The 10,158-nt window shown below is 41.1% G+C and overlaps 1 protein-coding gene across 3 annotated transcripts in view; it reads right to left on the reverse strand.

Moving 5' to 3' along the window:
* Positions 1-10,158, reverse strand: part of clcnk (chloride channel K) — a 142,517-nt gene that overhangs the window by 69,127 nt on the left and 63,232 nt on the right. The gene's annotated exons all lie outside the window — the stretch shown is intronic.

The following is a 10,158-nucleotide window of genomic DNA, read 5'->3' on the forward strand; positions in this document are numbered from 1 at the left end:
GCGTGGCGCAGTGGAAGAGTGGCCGTGCGCAACCCGAGCGTCCCTGGTTCAATTCCCACCTAGTACCAACCTCGTCACGTCCGTTGTGTCCTGAGCAATACACTTCACCCTTGCTCCTGATGGGTGCTGGTTGGCGCCTTGCATGGCAGCTCCCTCCATCAGTGTGTGAATGTGTGTGTGAATGGGTAAATGTGGAAGTAGTGTCAAAGCGCTTTGAGTACCTTGAAGGTAGAAAAGCGCTATACAAATACAACCCATTTATCATTTTATGTATTTAATGCGAGGCATGCTCTTAAATTTCAATGTAAGGGTTCAGAGATTCAAAATCCACTTGATGTGTATATGGTAGCTTAGTACTACAGATGTCCGATAATGGCTTTTTTGCCAACTCTTAATTACCGATTCCGATATCAACCGATACCGACATATGCAGTCGTGGAATTAACACATTATTATGCCTAATTTTGTTGTGATGCCCCGCTGGATGCATTAAACAATGTAACATGGTTTTCCAAAAATAAATCAACTCAAGTTATGGAAAACAAATGCCAACATGGCACTGCCATATTTATTATTGAAGTCACAAAGTGTATTTTTTTTTTTTTTAACATGCCTCAAAACAGCAGCTTGGAATTTGGGACACGCTCTCCCTGGGAGAGCATGAGGAGGTTGGGGGGAGGTGGGGTTGAGTTGGGGGGGGGTGTAAATTGTAGCGAACCGGAAGAGTTAGTGCTGCAAGGGGTTCTGGGTATTTGTTCCGTTGTTTTTATGTTGTGTTACGGTGCGGATGTTCTCCCGAAATGTGTTTGTCATTCTTGTTTGGTGTGGGTTCACAGTGTGGCGCATGTTTGTAACAGTGTAAAAGTTGTTTATACGGGCACCCTCAGTGTGACCTGTATGGCTGTTGACCAAGTATGTCATTTCCAAAACAGAGAGTGCAAGATTGTCAAGAGACATTTTAAAACAAGCTTTTAGTGCACATTTGTGCATGATTTCACTAAGATGACATATCAAAACAACACTAAATTAAAGTGCACTTTTCGCACAGAACACCACTACTATAGTTTAAAACAAATAAAGTGCACTTTTGTGCATGATGTCACACAAGATATTTCAATAAGTGTCCAATAAAAATGAGCTGCATAATAGGAAATATTTTTCTCTATGTGGTAGGTTCCTGCGGATGTTATCTCCGTCTGTTGTTGACTATTTTTGTCATACGGTGTTGATCTGGAAATAGTTGCTTCGGCATTTTGTTGGTGTGGCACCGGTCGGATATGTTGACATGCGGAGTTTCAAGCACTCTTCATTTTCTAGTGGGTGACTTTTCAAATGATGCTACATTAGCAGTGCTGCTACTTTTCGTAGCAACGCTTTTGCCGCATAAATGTTCAACACATTCCCCGCTTGAAGCCAAACCACTGCCAGACAATGGATCCCCTGCTGTTTTTCTTGGGAATTAATTCTTCCTCCATTTATTACCAGATTTGCACCTTCTCTCTCTCGTATTGCCACTCGCACCGCACCGTTAGCATCACAGCTAATTTTACCATGTCGCTACCTCTCTGCTTGGGGAGGGTGTGTGACGTTGCTGGTAACGTGTGTAACGTATGTCCACAGAAGCCAAATACAACATGTGACTGAACCGGCACGGTTTTGGTGCAGATCATAGAGGATGCTGAAGGCAGTCCCATCACGGCACGATCTAAAATTCGAGTCCCCCTGAAAAATCGGGAGGGTATTGGAAATATGATGGTGTGAAGTGCTATTAATATAAAACTCGCGGGCTGCACTAACATTAAATTTTCATAATAAGTTGCGGGCCGCAAAATAACGCATGTCTGAGACCCCTGCTTTACACACTCATGTCGCTTTTGGATGCAGTACCACCTGAGGGATGGTGAAATCCCTAAATTCCTTGCAGTAGCTCGTTGAGAAATGTTTTTCTTAAACTGTTCGACAATTTTCTCACGCATTTGTTCACAAAGTGGTGACCCTCGCCCCGTCCTTGTTTGTGAATGACTGAGCATTTAATGGAAGCTGCTTTTATACCCAATCATGGCACCCACCTGTTCCCGATTAGCCTGTTTACTTATTGGATGTTCCAAATAAGAGTTTGATGAGTATTCCTCAACTTTCTCAGTCTTTTTTGTTACCTGTGCCAGCTTTTTTGAAACATGTTTCAGGCATCAAATTCCAAATGAGCTAATATTTGCAAAAAATAACAACGTTTTCCAGTTCGAATGTTAAACATCTTGTCTTTGCAGTCTATTCAATTGAATACAGGTTGAAAAGGATTTGAAAATCATTGTATTCTGTGTTTATTTACCATTTACACAACGTACCAACTTCACTGGTTTTGGGTTTTGTATTATCACAATATAAAAAAAGTATTAAAAGCTCTATCATTGGCCAAATTTATATTATATATTTAAAAACAAATATAAATATGGAGCAAAAGCAGGAATTTGTGGACAAAAATGTCCAAAGCAATACTGTTAGGATTATGAAACATTGTTTTAAGGCCTGTATAACTACTCTGTATGGAATATAAAATGTATACTGTAGTACAGTGGTTCTTAACCTTGATGGAGATACCAAACCCCACCAGTTTCGTATGCGCATTCGCCGAACCCTTCTTTAGTGAAATATATATATATATATATATATATATATATATATATATATATTTATTTTTTTTCAAATTCAAGAAAAAGTCATACGTTTTCTTACTGGTGCACAAAATGAACCGTGCATGAACCATACTTGCCAACCCTCCTGAATTTCAGTGCCCTTCCCGAAAATCTCCCGTGGCAACCATACTCCCGAATTTCTCCCGATTTGCCCCCGGACAACAATATTGGGGGCATTACTTAAAGGTTCTATCCTTTAGCGTCCTTTACAACCTGCAGTCATGTCCGCTTTTCCTTCATAAAAACAGCGTGCTGGCCAAGTCACACAACATATGCGGTTAGTATATACCTTTAAGTGAATGCAATGCATACTTGCTCAACAGCCATACAGGTCACACTGAGGTTGGCCGTATAAACAACTTTAACACTGTTACAAATATGCGCCGCACTGTGAACCCACACCAAACAAGAATTACAAAGACATTTCGGGAGAACATCCGCACCGTAGCACAACACAAACACAGCAGAACAAATACCCAGAACCCCTTGCAGCATGAATTTTTCCGGGACGCTACAGTATACACCGAACCCTGCCCTCTAACCCTGCCCACCTCAACCCCGGCCCCACCATCTCCCGAATTTGGAGGTGTCAAGGTTGACAAGTATGGCAAAGAACAAAACCAACACAGTGCATGAACTCACAACAAATTACACACCTTACACACATTACCATGAATTGATTAACATGGACCCCGACTTAAACAAGTTGAAAAACAGATTCGGGTGATACTACTTAGTGGACAATTGTACGGAATATGTACTATGCTGTGTAAACTGTACTGTTTCATATAATAAATTCTCTTACTTTGCAATCTACGAGTAAAAGTTTCAATCGATCAATCAAACAACCTGCAAATCAGATGGAAAATTAGAGGGAACATTGTTTGGTGGTATCCATAATACGCTGATTGAGAGAAGTTTTTATTTACACGATAAGTCGGATGTGTCTTTACCTTTGCCAAACTCCTGAGGCCGACTCATTGAACCCCTAGGGTTCGATCGAACCCAGGTTAAGAACCACTGCTGTAGTACAGTGATTCTCAAATGGGGGTACTTGAAGGTATGCCAAGGGGTACGTGAGATTTTTCAAAAATATTCTAAAAATGCACTTGGGGATAGGTTGATTGGCAACACTAAATTGGCCCTAGTGTGTGATTGTGAGTGTGAATGTTGTCTGTCTATCTGTGTTGGCCCTGCAATGAGGTGGCGACTTGTCCAGGGTGTACCCCGCCTTCCGCCCGATTGTAGCTGAGATAGGCGCCAGCGCCCCCCGCGACCCCGAAAGAGAATAAGCGGTAGAAAATGGATGGATGGATGGATTCTAAAAATAGCAACAATTCAAAATTCCTTTATAAATATATTTATTGAACAATACTTCAACAAAATATGAATGTAAGTTCATAAACTGTGAAAAGAAATGCAACAATGCAATATTCAGTGTTGACTGCTAGATTTTTTTGTGGACATGTTCCATAAATACTGAGGTTAAAGATTTAATTTTTTGTGAAGAAATGTTTAGAATTAAGTTCATGAATCCAGATGGATCTTTTTTTCCAAATAGTTCAAGAAAGACCACTACAAATGAGCAATATTTTGCACTGTTACACAATTTAATAAATCAGAAACTGATGACATAGTGCTGTATTTTACTTATTTATCTCTTTTTTTCCAACCAAAAATGCTTTGCTCTGATTTTACTTGAATTAAAAAAATGTTCACAGAGGGTACATCACTGAAAAAAGGTTGAGAATTACTGTTGTAGTAGAATGAAAGAAAACAACTGCTAATTGGTGGTTCTCTTCTTATAATACTTGGCTTTAATGTTCCACTGTCTAATTTTCTCCAAAATTGCTCCATTTATAAATGTAATGTTTTCCACAACTAAAACACCCTGTTAAATAAAACAATACCTGTTTTCTTCCTCAGAGCAAGAAGAGGTGAGGATTGTGAACTGAAAATGGAAAATATAAGCACTCCACTTAATGTATCTGTGAGGTGAGGTTGTCAGCCAAACAAAGCTGGAAAGAATGTGCTCGAAAACAAAGCTGTCAGCGGGAGTCCGGAGAGTTAATGGCAACATGCTTTGTGTCTATTAATATTTGATCTGCTGGGGGAGAAGAAGTCAGCAGAATTACACACTATGTCTACTCTGTCTGCTTAATGACGTCCTGTTATTAAAAAAAAAAATGTTCTGACTTTATTTAACGCCATTCTCATACTATTTCGGTATTTTTTTGTTTCGTGCCAAATTTAGGCTTGGTGCTGAAAGTTGACACTGTTTTAAACGTGTTTTTGTAGCTTTAATGCTAATTAGCTGTGTTTGTCCATGTCTGTTTCTAACATAATGCATGGCTTTTGTGCATTTTTTCTTATTTTTACATATAACACCGAAATGTATCCTCAGTGAAACATGTGGCATGTACAGCAGAATTAAAAATTGTCAAGGTGCACTGCAGCCAAAAATATGTTCAAGAGCAGATTCTAAAAATAGCTCAAACGTTACTATGCAACTCTGCACTTGTCCAACGTAATAGATACCATGTATCACAAAGGTCCCGTTAAGGAGTGGGACAGTGGGACACACAACAGTAGCTTAGTTATGTCAAGTACAGTACTAGCATTACACATTTTAACATCAACATCATACTAGCTTAGATTATTCACTGAAGAAAAACAGTATAATCCATAGAGCTGTACCGATACTTCTTTTTAACTTCTACAAACCCCGTCTCCATGAGTTGGGAAATTGTGTTAGATGTAAATATAAACAGAATACAATGATTTGCAAATCATTTTCAACCCATATTCAGTTGAATATGCTACAAAGACAACATATTTGATGTTCAAACTGATAAACATTTTTTTGTTTGCAAATAATCATTAACTTTAGAATTTGATGCCAGCAACACGTGACAAAGAAGTTGGAAAAGGTGGCAATAAATACTGATTAAGTTGAGGAATGCTCATCAACTTCCATCCATCCATCCATCATCTTCCGTTTATCCGAGGTCGGGTCGCGGGGGCAACAGCCTAAGCAGGGAAACCCAGACTTCCCTCTCCCCAGCCACTTCGTCTAGCTCTTCCCGGGGGATCCCGAGGCGTTCCCAGGCCAGCCGGGAGACATAGTCTTCCCAAAGTGTCCTGGGTCTTCCCCGTGGCCTCCTACCGGTTGGACGTGCCCTAAACACCTCCCTAGGGAGGCGTTCGGGTGGCATCCTGACCAGATGCCCGAACCACCTCATCTGGCTCCTCTCGATGTGGAGGAGCAGCGGCTTTACTTTGAGTTCCTCCCGGATGACAGAGCTTCTCACCCTATCTCTAAGGGAGAGCCCCGCCACACGGCGGAGGAAACTCATTTCGGCCGCTTGTACCCGTGATCTTATCCTTTCGGTCATGACCCAAAGCTCATGACCATAGGTGAGGATGGGAACATAGATCGACCGGTAAATTGAGAGCTTTGCCTTCCGGCTCAGCTCCTTCTTCACCACAACGGATCGGTACGTCCGCATTACTGAAGACGCCGCACCGACCCGCCTGTCGATCTCACGATCCACTCTTCCCTCACTCGTGAACAAGACTCCTAGGTACTTGAACTCCTCCACTTGGGGCAGGGTCTCCTCCCCAACCCGGAGATGGCACTCCACCCTTTTCCGGGCGAGAACCATGGACTCGGACTTGGAGGTGCTGATTCTCATTCCGGTCGCTTCACACTCGGCTGCGAACCGATCCAGTGAGAGCTGAAGATCCCGGTCGGATGAAGCCATCAGGACCACATCATCTGCAAAAAGCAGAGACCTAATCCTGCGGTCACCAAACCGGAACCCCTCAACGCCTTGATTGCGCCTAGAAATTCTGATGCCAGCAACACGTGACAAAGAAGTTGGAAAAGGTGGCAATAAATACTGATAAACTTGAGGAATGCTCATCAACTTGTGCAGGCTATTTCGGAGCAGGTGAGTGCCGTGATTGGGTATAAAAACAGCTTCCCAAAAAATGCTCAGTCTTTCACCAAAAAGGATGGGGCGAGGTACACCCCTTTGTCCACAACTGCGTGAACAAATAGTCAAACAGTCTAAGAACAACGTTTCTTTAAGTGCAATTGCAAGAAATTGAGGTATTTCAACATCTACGGTCCATAATAACATCAAAAGGTTCAGAGAATCTGGAGAAATAACTCCACGTAAGCGGCATGGCCGGAAACCAACATTGAATGACCGTGACCTTCGATCCCTCAGACAGCACTGTATCAAAAACCGACATCAATCTCTAAAGGATATCACCATACGGGCTCAGGAACACTTTAGAAAACCACTGTCACTAAATACGGTTGGTCGCTACATCTGTAAGTGCAAATTGAAGCTCTACTATGCGAAGCGAAAGCCATTTATCAACAACATCCAGAAACGCCGCCGGCTTCTCTGTGTCCAAGATCATCTAAAATGGACTGATGCAAAGTGGAAAAGTTTTCTGTGGTTTGACGATTCCACATTTCAAATTGTTTTTGGAAATATTCGAGATCGTGTCATCCAGACCAAAGGGGAAGCGAACCATCCAGACTGTTATAGGTGCAAAGTTCAAAAGCCAGCATCTGTGATGGTATGGGGGTGCATTATTGCCCAAGGCATGGGTAACTTACACATCTGTGAAGGCACCATTAATGCTGAAAGGTACATACAAGTTTTGAAACTACATATGCTGCCATCTAAGCGGCGTTTTTTTTCATGGACGCCCCTGCTTATTTCAGCAAAACAATGCCAAGCCACATTCGGCACGTTTTACAACAGCGTGGCTTCGTAAAAAAAAGAGCGGGGGCACTTTCCTGGCCCGCCTGCATTCCAGACCTGTCTCTCATTGAAAATGTGTGGCGCATTATAAAGCGTAAAATACGAGAGCGGAGACCCCAAATTGTTGAACGACCGAAGCTCTACATAAAACAAGAAGTTCAAAAAATTCCACTTTCAGGTATTTTTGGCTTCAATGAGGTTAGCTAATTTCACTAGTTTTGGAATGTCTTGACAAGCCAAAGTTTCTTGTTCCAATGGCAGATAACTTTGCATAGTTGAAATAAAATACCCCTACTTTATTTTGTTTCTTAGTTTTGAACACTGACTTTTTGCAGTGTGAAGGTTCCGGACCATTTTCCCTCCAACTTTTTCACATGTGTGAGCAAACGCCAAAAACTCCTTGAGCATTCAGTGGCGCACATGTGAGCGACGGCAGATGTGCACACTGTTATGCGCTTATCTTTTTATTCGATTTTGCTGTGTGCAGAGGAGGCGTGAGCAGCGCGCAATTGCACAGGCGCGTACCTTAGAGCAGTGGTTCTCAAACTTTTTTCAGTGATGTACCCCGTGTGAACATTTTTTTTAATTCAAGTACCCCCTAATCAGAGCAAAGCATTTTTGGTTGAAAAAAAGAGATAAAGAAGTAAAATACAGCATTATGTCATCAGTTTCTGATTCATTAAATTGTACAACAGTGCAAAATATTGCTCATTTGTAGTGGTCTTTCTTGAACTGTTTGGGGAAAAAGTTATAAAAATAACTAGAAACTTTTTGAAAAATAAACAAGTGATTGCCATGCCTGTTAATCTGGGTTTTATGTTTGATCATGTTATGCTTTGTTTTTGGACTCTTGTTTCCAGTTTTTGCACTTCCTGGTTTTGTTGGTCTCCATAGTTACTCATTAGTTTCCACTTGGTCTCCAAGTCACACCCCTGCCCTCAGTCTCACACCTGTTTGTAATCACTATCACAGTCATTATTTATACCGTTCTGTTTCTGTCCTCGTCCTGGGAACTTTGCTATTGCCTATTTACTGATGCTATTGAAGGAACTCTCCTGACGGAATAAATAAAGTACTATCTAATCTAATCTAATCTATTGCCTGCATACTGCTGCACATCCTTCATGCCCTCGATCACCTGCCACGCACCTTGCTGTTCGTGCCTCTTGTTTTTGTCACAGTAAGTGTTTTGTTTTAGTTGTTTATAGCCATGCCTTCTTGCTGTTTTTGTTTATAGTTCGTTGTTATTCATGCCATTGAGCAAGTGTTTTGGTTTCACGTTTATAGTTATAGCCTAGTATTGTACCTCCTTGTGAGCGCCCTTTGTTTTGCCTTTTTTGTATTATAGTGTATAAATAAATTTAAACATGTACCTGAATCATACTTGCCAACCCTCCCGGATTTTCCGGGAGACTCCCGAAATTCAGCGCCTCTCCCGAAAATCTCCCTAAATTCGACGCAGCAGGAGGCCACGCCCCCCAACATTGAGTCAGACCTGACTCAGTGTTGTGACCCTCTTAAACAGGACAATACTGCCATCTACTGTACATAGAATAGAATGTAAATATATTCTACATTTGTTCTGAAGCCCACAGTAAAGAAACGTAACTTCACCACGTCGCCTGGTTATTGACTCCAACCCAATATATTACACCGTCGACGGGCAAAATGAAGAAATACGCTTGCAAGTTCCAGAACGATTGGAAACAAGAATTTCAGTTTATCCAGGAGAGTTTGAAGTGGAAAGGGTATGTTGCCTGTAAATTTTGTAGAACAGACTTCTCCATTGAACACGGCAGCCGAACGGATATACTCAGTCATGAACGGTCAGCGAAGCACAAAGCGTCCGCAGTGCAGCCTTCTTCACAAACCAGTTTTATGGCCCGCCTTCCAAAATGGAGACGGTAGACCCGATGGTGTATCTTATGCTGAGACAAAGATGGCTATGCTGATAACTGGAAGCAACATCCCTTTCTCATTTGCGGATTTCTACAACAAATCCGTGAAGGATACGTTCCCGGATTCGGAGATCCCTCGCCAATACGCAAATGGCAGAACAAAGGTTACACAATTAGTGAAAGGTAAGTGCTGTTGTTTTTTTTACTAACCACCAAGCACACTACAGTTAGTAGAACTGTGTTTTTATTACTGTGTATTTGATAGGTGCCGTCGGAAATTCAACTATTTATTTTATTTATATATATAATAAAATAAATATATATAGCAAGAATTCACGGAAAGTCAAGTATTTCATACATATATATATATGAAATACTCGAGTTGGTGAATTATACGTCACCCCTCTTAACCACGCCCCCCGCCCCACCCCCGACCACTTTTTTTATAATTGAATCACTTGTTAATTTTTCAACAAGTTTTTTGTTATCTTATATCTTTTTTTCCCCAAATAGTTCAAGAAAGACCACTACAAATGAGCAATATTTTGCACTTTCGTACAATTTAATAAATAAGAAACTGACGACATAGTGCTGTATTTTACTTCTTTATCTCTTTTTTTCAACCAAAAATGCTTTGCTCTGATTAGGGGGTACTTGAATTAAAAAAAATGTTCACAGGGGGTACATCACTGAAAAAAGTTGGAGAAGTGGTTCTCAACATTTCTTTCTTGAACTATTTGGAAAAAAAGATATAAAAACAACTAAAAACTTGTTGAAAAATAA

Source organism: Nerophis ophidion, linkage group LG06, assembly GCF_033978795.1.
Source record: "Nerophis ophidion isolate RoL-2023_Sa linkage group LG06, RoL_Noph_v1.0, whole genome shotgun sequence".
NCBI lineage: Eukaryota > Metazoa > Chordata > Actinopteri > Syngnathiformes > Syngnathidae > Nerophis > Nerophis ophidion.